Source organism: Strix aluco, chromosome 2 (genome assembly GCF_031877795.1).
Source record: "Strix aluco isolate bStrAlu1 chromosome 2, bStrAlu1.hap1, whole genome shotgun sequence".
NCBI classification, from domain to species: Eukaryota; Metazoa; Chordata; class Aves; order Strigiformes; family Strigidae; genus Strix; species Strix aluco.
The window spans coordinates 89,359,099-89,373,493 of NC_133932.1; positions in this window are offsets into that span (position 1 = coordinate 89,359,099).

Below are 14,395 nucleotides of genomic sequence, written 5' to 3' on the forward strand. Positions count from 1 at the left end.
CCCTGATGTCAGAGAAGTGAGGATATTATTGACCAGGAAAATACTAAAAGTAAATGCTGTTAAGAGCTTCTTTTCTTACAGATAAATTGATTTTATAGTTAAAATAAACCTGAGCTTCCTTTGGAAAACGTACACAACTACTTCATGCTTAACAATTTAGCAGCTTAGAGCTAGGCATCCTGTTCTCAGTTCAGTACTCCAGGAAGTGAAAGTATTGTCCTTTTACAGAGACATGTTCCTCGAAATATATTTTCTACATTATTTTTTTCTGTCTTGAGAAAAAAGATTTTTAAATGTAATAACATTTAATTTCACCTTTATCACAGAACAGTGTGGCTCAGCTTACTTTCTTTATTGAATAGGTGTGCTGGGAATCTATTTCTGAAAACTTTATTTAGGATGGAACAGAAATGACAATTTTCTTGTGAGTTTCAAATGAGCTTAAAAACTGGGATACAAAAGAGTGGTGGCAGCCAAAAACTTCAAAAATACCTCAGCATTCCAAAACTTACACACATTTTTCTGTTAGAAATTTCAAGAAGGGCACCACTGAATTAACTAATTAAATTTAGCTGTTAGAAAGTTACAGAACAAGTCAGAAGAGACACAGAGTTCAAAATGCAAACATTTTTTTCTCATTATAATTGTTTCACAGCTGATTTTTAACATTAGAACTATCACTGCCGTATTTTTAGTGCCTTTCATCTATTCTTTCATCTATTTCATCTAAACATATGAACCTGTGTATCTCTCAGGGATATTCATGTACAGGGTATAACCATGGTTTTTCAACATTGACAAGAATAAACAGTTTTTACATAGTTTTTATCAAAGTAAAATTTTCCTTTCATGTAGATCTCTGAGGCTGAGAAAATTCTGATTTAAAAAAAAAAAAAGGGAAATAAAAGGAACATTTTTATCATTGTACAGCAAACACAGGCTGCAACAGCCATTTTAGAGAAATGTTTTCATCTTTGCTGAGTCCACCTGGATCCCTTCTAGTTAGTTATATAAAAACGTACAGGTTCACCTTTTTTCAAGTATAAAATATAAATTAAAATTCTTTGACTACACTATTGTGCACATGCACAAAACATAGTCTGTCACATTTAATATTTTCTAATATATTTTCATGAAGTTTTAATAAGATTATTATTTCATATATTATATGGGAGATCTTTGGTGAAAAGTACTACATAAGAGTAAGTATGGTTCCTATTTTAATATTTAGAGAGTCAGTCAGATTTTTATCTCTGCATAAAATGGAAGCCAGACTGGGTCCTATATAAAAGTCCTGAAGAGGAATGTGACATTTTTTCACTCTTTGAAAAAGAAAATGCTAGCACTACCATAACACTAAGGCTACTATCAGTGCTTCCAAAAGTAACTGTATTCACACTATTATCTAATTTACCCTTTGAACTGTCTTTGCAACATTTAAACCATTTAATACTCAATATTCTCTCCCTTGTATATTCTGCTGTATGGTAGCAATTAAACTGAAAATTGTAGCACCTGTGCGTGCTGTTTTATTTCACATCACAGTTTCCAGATGGCATGGAACAGGTGATACAGCATCGCAGAAAGTCTCGTTTACCACAGAGAAGCACTTCAATATGTATAGCACCATGTTTCGTCACACTGCAGTTCTATCTCTGCAAAAGGGGTCCCAGCAACTATGTGAAGTTTACAACAGCAAAAAGCACCATAGCTGACTAAGAGATAAAGATTACCCCTTTCCATTAAATAAATGTAGAGGCAAAGAGAAATTCCTGCCTCTCTGCCTACCCTGTGAGTTAATCACAGCAACTTAAACAAAGTATCTCAAGAACATGGGCAAAAACTCCAAACCCTGTTGTCTTCTCTCTTTGCTGTAAAGATACAGATACGCACCTCTTCTTATATACATCTACTAAAGACAATTAGTTAAGATATTTATTTTTCTAAATGTTAGATTGTTCAGCAGAATAATTTTTCTTTTTATGCTTCAACGAAGGAAGTCCAGGCTTTATTTATTATGAAAACAATGGTAGTACTGTCATCAGGCATGTTAGTACTGTGTAATGGAATGTGGTGACCCTCAAACCAGCTAAGATCCAGTGCAATAAGCCTCTAAAAATGACTTAAACTAGCTTCTACCCATCTATCTATCTATACATATATACATCATATATACAAAAGCACACTATTCTATCTCTTATTTTTCTTTCTTCCACAATTACGAGACCTGGTGTATTTTCTGCTGGAATCTGAAGAATCTACCCCTTTCCATAAGACCTCGTTTTACCACTAGAGGGCCAGTGGGTACTAGATTTCTTTAGCTTGCCCATTATATAGCTAATGCTGGAAGAATCTGGAGTGAGTAAAGAGCAAATATTATTTCTGGCAGTTTGTCATTGCTTTGTTTTGCTTGTTTGCCACTGGACACTGCTCAGAGAATCTAATTGTTTGAGTTCTTATGACGCAAAGATTTGAAGTGCACAATTCTCATGAGGGGATCAGAACTGTATAAATAAATGTATTAAGTATCTCCTTTATGTCGTTTATGATACACAAACCTTCTCCACACACATCAGTATGCTAAACTTGATGTTTGCATGAACGACTGCACATGCACACATGCATTTAAACTTGCCTGCAAGTTGCCTGAAGAGTTAAGAGCATTTGCACCAGGTTTTCAGACATGATTACTAGCTAGTATATCAACAACCTTCCTTACCAAGAAATGGTAAGGACATGTCTCTGGTATAAAATTAGTTGAAAATATTGTTACTTTAGGTTATTTATATATTTTTCTTTTTAGTTTAAGGCTGCTTTGCAACAGTTAGGATAGAATAAATTAAAACTTGCTTGAGGCCATTAAAAATTGATTCAGTGCAGAAGGATGTCTGAGGGAGCTTCGTGAACCTACCTCAGCAATATCTGCTGGAACGTTTTTCAAGTACTGGCTAAAGTGCATTCCTGTGTATTTCCACTTAAGCCATCTGCCAATCTTAATACTTATTCCTGAGGGAGGAAATCTTCCAGTGCTGTTTTTCATTTAATTTGCAAGGACATCCTGTTTAGGTACTTATCAAAAGAACAGAAGAATGGATGCCAAATACCACAAGCCTTGGTTTAGAAAACCTAATGGGTCAGACTATTTATAAGCTATATTTAAATAAAGCTGCAGCATTGTTCCTTTATATTTGTAAAATATATATTGCTCCTTTCAGGCCAGATAGATTTATACATGTCTCAACGGTAATTGCACTGTTTCCTAAACATTAAAGAATTTTGCTAAAAGTTGCTAAACTTCACTAGTTTGATGACTAAGGATGAAATCCAAAAAAGCAACTAAACCAGTGAGCTATGCAGAGAAATCATGACTGATTTAAGATACTAGGTAGCTTAGTTGCCTAAACAGTAATTGACCACAGGGGTCAAAGCAGGAGTGTTTACATATTCAGATGCCTAAAGTTCTGCTACTGTACTTGTTTAGAGATGCTGTCATTGTGTCTGAGCCAGGGATCTTGGTGCTTATCTCATGCTTCAGGCTGTTTGGATCAAGCAAAAGAGGCCTAACTCTCCTGAAATGCATATGTTGATTCTGTGATTCTGTGATGTTGGAGGGAGAGGGGGAGGGAGGAGAGAGGAAGAGACCACACCTAGAGAACACTCACAGCATCAAATAAAGCACAACCACATAGCTATCCCATGGACTGCCATTTAAAAAAACTGACAGAGGCTGCAGGTTTGCCCTGGACTGTTGGTGTTAATTTCTTCTTTCAAAAAGAATGCCTAACTACCAGTCTGTTTGCAAAGCTGGGACTACAGTGGGAAGACTCCCCTGTTAAATATTGGGCTACTGTGCAAGACTAGATCAGTGAGAAACACAAAAGAGAGTCTGTGAATTGCCCAGTGGTTAGTACAGTTGAATTTCCCTGTCAGGAGAAAGGGGTCTTATGTTCCGTTTCCTGATTCAGAGGCCTTATACTTTCTGCATTAAAGATTCATTGGATAAAATGCCCTAACCTTAATGGCAAGAACGAGAATGCAGGGAGAAAAGGAGAAACAGACAAGCAAGGACTTGCCTCAGCATATTAATAAAAATTGCTGTATTCTTTGCACTAAGTCTCTGGGGAGGCTGAATTCTTACAGTTCCCACTGGCTTCACAAAAATAAAATTCCCAACCTGGGGAAAAATTACAACTAACTTCTGTCCAAGTTTTGGATCAGTATGGTAAAGTGACTCTAGCAGCTCTGTTCTCTTCCAGGACTTCTTTTACAGTAAAGCTCTTATTGACACTGGGGGTAGAAGTCATCTTCTCTACAATGTAAACTGATCCATCTTAGCTACTCACCTAGGGTCTTTTATAGGTAAAGAACAGGGTTTTGAGCAGCAATTCATCTTATCCAAGGTTAACTGCCTAAGCAAAGTTCAATAACATGAACCATGAAGTGTTCTATTTCCTTCTTTTGAATAAAAAGGAGTCAAAGTTGCTGCTCAGATGCAAAGATCTACAATATGGATGCCCAAAATCAAATGAGCAATAATGCCTCCTATTTCAGTGGGAGGTTTGTTTGCATAAGAGTAGCATGCTCAGTCTCAGACTTTCATTTTATTTGAACAGCAAAATGATCAGTGAATTTCTATCCAAAATATTATTTTCTATTGATAATGTAAAAAGAATCCTAAGAACACATCCTGAATCTTGTCTTCATAAATAAAACTTGACTGAAGACAGATACAATTTTGGAATCTTTTCCTGCTAACAAGATGAGTGAGACTAAAGATGGCCTGATTTACTGTAATTAGTAAGCTGTGGATACTCACTGATTTGAAAAACAGGTGACATAACATTTGAATCCATGGCTAGGAGCTGTCAAACACACTGTTGGAAAAGAGGATGATAAAGTCCCAGGAATCCAGCAAAGATTGGCATCCGAAGTTATCTTTGTACGATTCTGTGATCTCTCTGTACAGAGAGGCAGAGTGGAAATGTTTTTTCACTATTAGATTATCTTGGCCCACATCAGTCTTGGCCTACATGTGCTTTTCCAATGCTTTTCTGCTCCTATATATGCAGCTTGCATAAAGCTGGGCTTTACTCCCTGCTAGAAGTATTAATCCCATATACTTCTCCTTCTTGTCTCCAGATCCAAAGCAAGAAAACAGTAGGTTGCCAGCCAAAAGCCCATATGTGGCTAAAGAGGCATTGGTTGGGCTTGCCTATTAATGAAGACCAGACTGTTTCAAGCCTGAAAAAATGCGTTTTTAAAATACTGGTGGAACGTGTTTCTACAAGTTTATATAATGCAGAGAAACTGTTACTAAAACAACCACCAAAAAAGAAAAAAAAAAAAAAAAAAAAAGAGAAATATCAAGGGCATTCACATGTTAGGGAGAGGGAACCAAAAAACTAAACACCATTACAGTTGTGACTCAGATGAATGACTGCCAGGAAATTCAGAGTTAAGGATGACATTCCATTACAAGCTCATGCTTTTGTTCCTGTCTCTGAGTTCTCACAGCCATTGGAGAAAACCATATAGTCTGAATTGTCTTGGGTTTGTCCGCTGGAGTTCCTAATACAACTATTTAAATGTGGCTTTCCTCTGTTTGAACATACTTCATTCATGAACTCCAGGTTCATAATGACCCATTTTGAAATGCTGCATTAGCTGTAGCAAGAGCCAGTTTGTCACAATAACTGATCAGAACTGAACAGTTACTTAGTCATATCTAGCAGCGCAAAACTAACACTTTTTTCTATTTTTTTATGTTCATTTTTAAAAAAGGAGATTGACCATGGAAATATTTTACTAAGAAATTCTATCTGATCTGGCACTGTTAACTCAATCAGGAGTGACATCTCCCAACAAAGCAGTGCTCATTTGCTCAAACGCCTAAGCTATCATGAAGATATTTTAAAAATTACTAATTGCAGTATAACAAGAGTCAGTTTGGCAGGGGTATCAGTTCACAGTCATGAAAGACCTACATATCCATCTAGTCTATCACTTGATGCTTTGGAGGCAGAATAACTGGTTTAGCTATCCTTTGACAAGGAAACAAATAAGCCCACTGTTAGAGCCAAATGATGTTTGGCTAAGCAGCTTATCGGAGTATTGCAGAAACTTGCTTGCAAGGGTAGATGCATAGGAAATTAAGTCAGAAAGGATTAAATCCAAGACAACTCTAGTAAAAATCACCGTGATCATCTCGGGGCAACCAGGAACATAATATCAATATACCATGTTCTTACTTAGCTTAACATCAGCTTCCTTTATTCCCTTTTCCTTCTCTCTCATTCTATCAAGTTTATTAAAATTCAAAGAATTAATTTATAATTGTGCAGGCATTCCTATGCATCCTGACATTTGTTCCTATCAATTGGCTCTTTATGCCTCTCAGTCAAGGCCGGATGTTTGCAGTTGCTGGCAGCTGTTGTTTGGGGCCCAGTGAACAGCTGATAGACTGGCACTCTACATTGAAAGAGTGCAGCCCAGAGCCTGGGAAAGATCCTAATGCTGAATACTCTCAGCTCTGATGGGTAATTAGCTTAGTACATGCAAGATTAGAGAACTAGCACTGGAGATAGTGCATCTGACCTGCTTTTCAAAAGTCATTAGAAATTAGAAACGGTAATTCTTTCACAAGTAATGTAAAGAATTTTGTGAATGGGACTTGTTGGCTTTCTTTACTGAAGAAACTCCGCTAGAAGTTGAGCTCCTGTGAGCATTTATTCAAACTAATGGTTATTATTTTGTTTTCTTGCTAAAATGAAGTAGCATATTCTAAAAATTGTTTAAAAATAAAGTTATATGTACTTTTCTCTGGAATTTGTGGGTGCTACAAATTTTCAGGTGTAACTGTCTGTCCCAGTAAATTATCTTGGGGGGGGAGGGGGTGCAAATCACCTTTCAAATAATAAAATCCTCACTTCTTCAGGATCTGATCTGAAAAAAAAAAAAAAAAAAAAAAAAAGAGAGGTAACAGAATGCTATTTGTAAAAATAGAATCTAGTCTCAGTTTTCCCATCTATTTTCACTGGAAATCTCCATATTCATCATATAGACAGGATCAGACCCAAAGCCAGATGAGATCAAATGAAATCTTCTGTGTCCTAAGAGAATCTGTTGTAATATTCAAGAAGTATCTGTATGCATGGGGAGGGGGTGTGTTAGAACATACCACATCCTTTTCCATATCCTGCATTTAAACTGAGCTTCTTCCAGGGTCATGAAGTTCTTGGAAATTCTGATCTAAGCACAGGAATAAAACATTGTCTCATCCAGTCCTGACACTAGCTCCCTCTATGCTCTGGCAATATTTTCATGAGTTTCTGCAAAAATGAAGAAAATTATTATCTACTTCACAGATGGGTTTTGGGGAAAAGAAAAAGTTGATGCTTGCAACATAGTTAAAGGAAAAAAGTAAAACATTATCATAACTACAAGTCCAATATCACAGTTTTTATTAAAAATTCAAAGGTTTTAATTTAGTGTGGATTTTATAAGCCTTTCACAATATTAAAGGATTTGGAAGATTCAACTCTTAGGGTCAGTGCTCTACCTGAATTTGGACTTGAGAATTGCTGCCTGTGGTGCAATTTACCACCGATATCTGGGCCTGCAAAAACCACAAGTGATGTAGGATTTGGGCTTTGAGAGAAAAGATGCAAAGAAGTTTAGCAGATCTAGGGATCTACAGATAGCCTGGATGAGCATTCTCCTCTTCTGTTTTAGCTTACTGTAATTTCAATTTGCAGTGACATTTGCTGCTGGAGGAATTTCTTTAGGGAATAAGATAAAAATCTAGGAGAGGAAACTCAGGCTTAGAAGAAGAGGCATTTGAAGCAGATGGCAGGAAAGAGAAAGGATATATGTAGTAATTAATTTTCACTATTTTCTTCATCTGGGAATCTGCAACTTGCAAGGGAGAAACTATTGGCTTCATCTGTGGTGGGAAGTCAGCTACACACCTGGGGTAGAGGAATACATAGGAAATTGTAAATTTTAAAGAGAGAGGTCTAAAATATTACTTTCATAAACAGGTTTTGGGGATGGGAAACACTCATATTTCTATTCATCTCTGTTCATTTCTAGCCAAAACCAGCTGAGAGGCAGCAAGTTAAACAGAGGACAACTGAACAAGTGAAGAAGTTAGACTGTATTAGGTCTCTCCAAGATTAATTCTTGTTGACTGAGATTGCTGCTTCCAGCAGAGAAAGAAGGGGGGGGGGGGGGGGGGGGAGAAAGAAAAGCACAATGTATTTTGCTAGTGACTATTATTCATTTTTATTAATTACTGAATATTATCAGTATACTGAACTCTGCTTAAAGCAAATACACAGCCCCAAAAACATTTATCATCTCAGACACAGTACCAAAAGCTGATGTGACTTTATGTAAAGACTTTAAAACCAGTCTAAAAAATAAAGAGATTCACAGTTATAAAAAGCAACCCAAAGAAAAAAAAGTGACAAGAGGAATTAGCTTGTTTTCTTTTACTGATTGCCTGAATACAGGAGAGGTACAAGGCACAATGCATGTGGTTGAACTTGCCCACAGTTTTATTAGCCTACCTGGGAAAGAATCTGGCAGTAATGACCACGCTGTTCCTGTGAGTACTCTGCTTTTCACAACAGCCTCCATGGTCATCCCAGAATGTGATGCAGTGATCTTGTGTCCTTCTCTGAATGTAAAAGAAGGAAGTGAAGAAGGGTTTGAGTGTTTTCTAAACCAAGAATCAGACACACTTAATTTAATGTACCTTTAGGTATCTGAAGCAAGATGGTTATATGTTGAGTCAATCATGTTATCTGCAGTGGAGGCTTGTGTGGGTTAATTTATCTCATCCTAAAACAAGAATATTATCTAAGATTACTTCCCATTTTACCTATTTCTCTCAATTAGACCCTAGTACAGGTGTAAACATATATATTGTGAATGTCTAAAGTTAAGTGAATTAAGTCATTCCCTGAACCCCACCCAGTATCTCCCCTGTCACTCTTCCAGAAAGTTGTTCCATGACCTTCACTACAAGTTTAGTTCAGCAGTGACCAAGACACTCCATTACATGAGCCATGCTAAATTACAAGAACTTTACAATTTACTCCACCCATCCTGTTTACATGCCTCAGTGTGGAAAGCAAAGAAAACTATCATGATGAAGCTAACATGGTAGTAAGAGGAAGAAATACTCACTGCTCTGATCACTCCTGAAAGGCATGTGCCCACATCAGTGCTTGGGTTAGTGAGGCACTGGTTTTGATTTTTCACTCAATTGCTCACAGCAGCAATTCCCCACTCAGGAGAATCAGTTTGTAAAACAACAGGTTTCTGCTATATCACTCCAATTCAGGCAATTATTCCAAGAATCCCTCTCCTTATCAAGAGATAGAGCAGGCTGAGTGCTCATAAGAAAGGTACAGAGGAAATGCTAAATATGCTCATAGTAGCTCCAAGATTGATTTTTCCACTGGTCAACACATACAACCCTTCTTCATCTAAGGCAAAAATGGAGCATTGCAAGAAGTGCTTTTTAAATGATAAATGAATTCCAGGGAAGACACATATACTATCTGACTCAGAAAAAAAAACATGAAATCATAAAGATTTATACTTTTTAGTTGCAAATTTCAGCACTTGCAGGTATTATGTTTTTGTGTTCTTATATCCACAAAACATACTTCTTCCCCACTAATTGATTAACATTTGTCTCTCAGTAGCATATGTTTAAAATCAAAATGCTTCCAATTTATCCTTTAAGATTTCCTTTTAAACAGAAGTAAGAAATAAAAAATCCTCAAGCGAATACCACAAAAGAACTGACTGGTATTAATATAAATCACAGAACATCAAGGCCAATGCTGATTGATAGGAAGAAGAGCACTGATTCATCACTGTGTACATGTGTGTTCGTGAAAGAAGGAAAAGTATGCTGAAACATTATACTATATTGTGTGGAGGATGGATAACCTCCTATACTGGCATTTCTGTTAAATTCCTAAAGAATTTTACTGTGAATTGTGTCAATGGGAGTGAGATCTATGGACTGTTTTAGAAACACGCAGTAGGTACATCTAAAGAGAAATAAAATATTAAAAATAAATAATTAAATCATTTTGGAAGGGGATCCTCTATCATAAGCGATACTCTTTCTTCAATGCACCACAAGAGAGCAAGGGAGCACATTAAGTAAAACATGCTTAGTATTGACTATATATATTTATGTCAATATGTTTTAATACTAAATTTCCAGCCCTTAACAAATTTGGAGTAAATTCTGTATGGCTTGTTTAATTTTTCGCAGTTCCCTAGAACATGTACAAGTTGTCTGAATTAATCAGGAATGAGGAGATTTAGGTCCATCCAGAATGAAATAATCAAAATTTAGATAGCAGACTTTTATTGAAGATAGATATCTCTTGGATTCTGAAACATGCAGAACACTTACCGTCCTGAAGAAAATTAAACACAATTTTGATTACACTTGAAAAATGCTTAAAGTAAATCCTCCCCCAAAAATAAATACTGAATCTATCTGATCCTTTTCTTAATTAATTTGACTTCTAAATATTGGAAGGATAAGTAAGTGACACAAAAATTGGAATTATATCAATTTTTATTTAAATTGAAAAGGGAGTTTAATGTGACCTAACTTTAATTTCCATAAACATAACAGACCAATATTTTTTGGTTTACATAATCCTATTTAAATTGGACATACTATTTAATCTTTCTTCAGAATATTCTTCAAAAATTTTAAACTGTAAGTCACTTATAAAAAGGTGGTTGTTATTAGGAATTATAATTTTAATGGGGCAATCTACAGTATTTTAATTTTGTATTAGGAATATCTTTTTCATGCAATACATATATCACTATCTCAGAGTAAAACTATCATTCAACACACTATTTTAGTATTAGAACAAAAAGGAGGAAGAGATTTAGAAAAAAAAAAAAAGTACAAAAACCAACAGGAGTTGATTTAAAGATAGGGTCTTTGGATATCATAATAGAATTTAAATTTACATTTCTGGTTACAGACCCTTACCTTTTTGATTCCAGGTCATATCTATCTTTTGAAGAGGTATTTTCCATGATTTCCATTGAAAGGTATCCAGAAACTCAAGAGGATACCTTACAAATATTCAGCAAGATTGACTGAAACCAGAACTTAACCATGACTCAAGAGTAAGCTTCACTTTGTCTACAGACCAATATTCTCACAGATATGAAAACTACCACAGTGGGCCACTAAGTTACATGTAATAGTCATGGTCCATGGTGATAAAGCAGGACTTCAGCATTACTGCTAAAATTTCATTAGAATCGGCCTCAGGGAACTCTAAAAAGAATCAGGCCTCTGTCATAGGTGAAACAAGTAATTCAACTTACACTTAATTTTGGCCTGCACTAACCATTATAAGCCTCCTGTCTCGGTTATTTCATTCATTACAAGATTTTTACCATTTGAGCTGAAGTTTTCTAAGATTGGTTTTCCCTGGTGTTGATTATGCTAAGGAAATTTCAACAATAATGCTTCTCTTCAACTTTTTAACACTTACCTTTATTACTTCAATATCTTTTTAAATGTATTTTTGTACAAAGTATTCTATACATATAAAACTACCAACTTAATGATGCTCAGTCACCAACACTATGAAAAAAGTATTTTAATCACTTGAGCTGGAACAAAAAAAATCACATTTTCACTGTCAGTTCTTAAACCAATGAGTTAATATAAACAATCAAATAGGGATAAAACTGGGGATTAGCTTAATCTTTATATCACGCTCATCATTATAAAACGTGGTTTGCATTACTTTGCAGTGCTTCTAAATACTGTAAATATTTTTTTGTAAAAAGCTGCATTTGTAGGAAAGGAATTTAATCAGTAAGCTCATTTATCCATTCTAAATGTTAGCAGATTTCCTGCTTCTATTAATTCTTCCCAGAAGAATATGTATGTTACTATTATGTGAGCACTAGAAAGAGCTCTCTATGTAAGACATAGATGGTTGGACTAGATGATCTTCAAGGTCTTTTCCAACCTAGACGATTCTGTGATTCTGTGACACGAGTGCATGTGGTGTCTCAATTTTAATTAATACAAAGTCACTTGTTCAAAGTAATTTGATTAGGAAGGCTGAAAAGTGTCTCTGGGTAGAAATTTAAATGCGAGGACTGGATCAAATAGGGTTCATTGGCAAAACTAGTTCTATTGGAATTTCAGGATTTGAGAATACGTAAATTTTGGAGAAAAAAAGCAGAGACATAGAGCATTTAGACTTTCTGATTTTATCTTGCTAGTATAAAAATACTTTCTTTTGGGATAGTTACAATATTGACATTCAATATTGTAATTGTATTTAATTTTAACTTTTATGGAATAATATTTTAATTTAAAATTTTAATTAACATTTTCTGTAAAACTTTTTTTTGTTATCCAAATATTTTTTTACTTTGAGGTGATATATGCTGAAATATTAAAGCTCGGTTCTTCGAAGAACCGATTATTCATAAAATCTGATTATACATGAAATTCTAAAGGTGGACATTTTGAGCTTTTTTAAAAAATCAAAGCATAAGTGATTTCAGAAAATTTTTATTTGTGATAGATAGAAATTCTGGACTCCAGACAACACTCTGAAACAGCCTGTTCAGTTAAGCTTTGTGTTACTGAGTTTTTGAATATCCACAGTAGGATTTCTGTTAAAGAAGAACTTAGTTCCGCCTCTTCTCCAGTTACTCACTTCCAAGAGCCCTGAATGACTTAGGACAGACAAGTTATATGGAAGACATTCATCAAGGCATGATTTGCTTGTCCTTCTTAAGGTGCAGGTGTATGTGTGCTTGAGTGTGCACTAAGGATTACCAAAATCTTCCCCCCATATCCCCCAAAGGTGAATCCAGTACACATATCCTTTGTGGCATAGTCTGTGGTAGTCTTAACCTATTAGCATGATATGAGTAGAAAGAGATCTTGTACTCAATTGCTGGAGGGTGTGGGATTCAACTTGGACTTGAAATGGACACGTTCTTAATGAGGAGGGGTTTTTTGGTAACATTCAAGAGAGAAAAAACCAAAAAAAATGAAGGCCAGAACAGAGAGAGTATGTCTACACTAGTAAATGAAATAGCTCCTAAGCAGTCTTCACTAACGTCAGTTGTTGGAAATGTTACTTTCATGATTTCAGTTCGGGCAAGTCTGAAGTTGGGGCCATTCCAACTGACAGTTTGTATGTAGGCCCTGTGTTTTGGAGAATTAGAGAATTTATTAAGAAGAGGTAGCTTGTTCTACACTAGTTAGAAAAGAATTCTGAGCACATTTAATTTAATAATACAAGGCATTTCTCAAAAGAAGACATTAGTATCAAAAAAACAGGGTAACCCAGAAGATGGAGAGGGAAAAAGGCCTGAAAAGGAATAGGAAAACATCATGGAAAATAGAGATCGGAAAGTTAAAGCAGGGCTACTAGAAAAGAGAGCCACGTAGTCCTTGTGGGGAGAAGAGAACTATTACTTTGTTTGGAATTCCTTGAGGAGACCAATGAGAATATGGCCTTAGCTGGAAGTCATGAGACCAGGCAATTTGAGGGGAGAAGGAAGAGGTAGAAACTGGGAAAGTAAGAATGGGGATAATGATGCCTACAGTGATATCTAAAGAAAATTATATCTAAGTGAAATGGCACACAGGCTAGACAGAGAAATTAAGAGAAATCACCTGTGGCTGTGACAACATGCATGCACAATATGGAGAATGCTTTAAGATTTTGTATTGTACATATCTGCTAGAGTTCTCTTCCAAACATCCCTGATATGAAAAAAATGACTTTTTTGGTTTAGAAACTTAATTATACAAATATGCTCATGTACTTTTCCACTATGGTCAATACCATGAGTAAACTTTGTTCTTTTATAAAAATGACAGCACTGATAAATTGAGTTAATACTGTAAAACTTGTCACAAAAACGAAGCTGTATCATTTCCTACTGAGGAACTTCATTCAAAGCCATGGACCTCACCTGAATCAGTATAGTTTGACAGAAATTTAATTTTTTTCTTTGCCTTCAAAGTATATTATTGATATCAGTTCATCATCTACTACTTTCCCACTGCCATTTTATTTTGGGTTAGGCAAAGTTTGCACAAAGTTAGTGAAAATGTTATTTTTAAATGACATACGAGTAAATGTTTAGATATCTTTTCTGCAAAACAGAAAAAGAAAAAAGAACATATCACAACTTCGAGACTGTTCTCAAAAATACTGCTAAACCAGAAAATATACACGAAAATTGCAGACGTTTTGGTGTTAGATAATTTGCATAAACAGAGACACCTAGTGCCCTTTTGGGTGTCCTACAACATTCTGCCTTATCTCCAGCTGCATGTGGGAAAGAT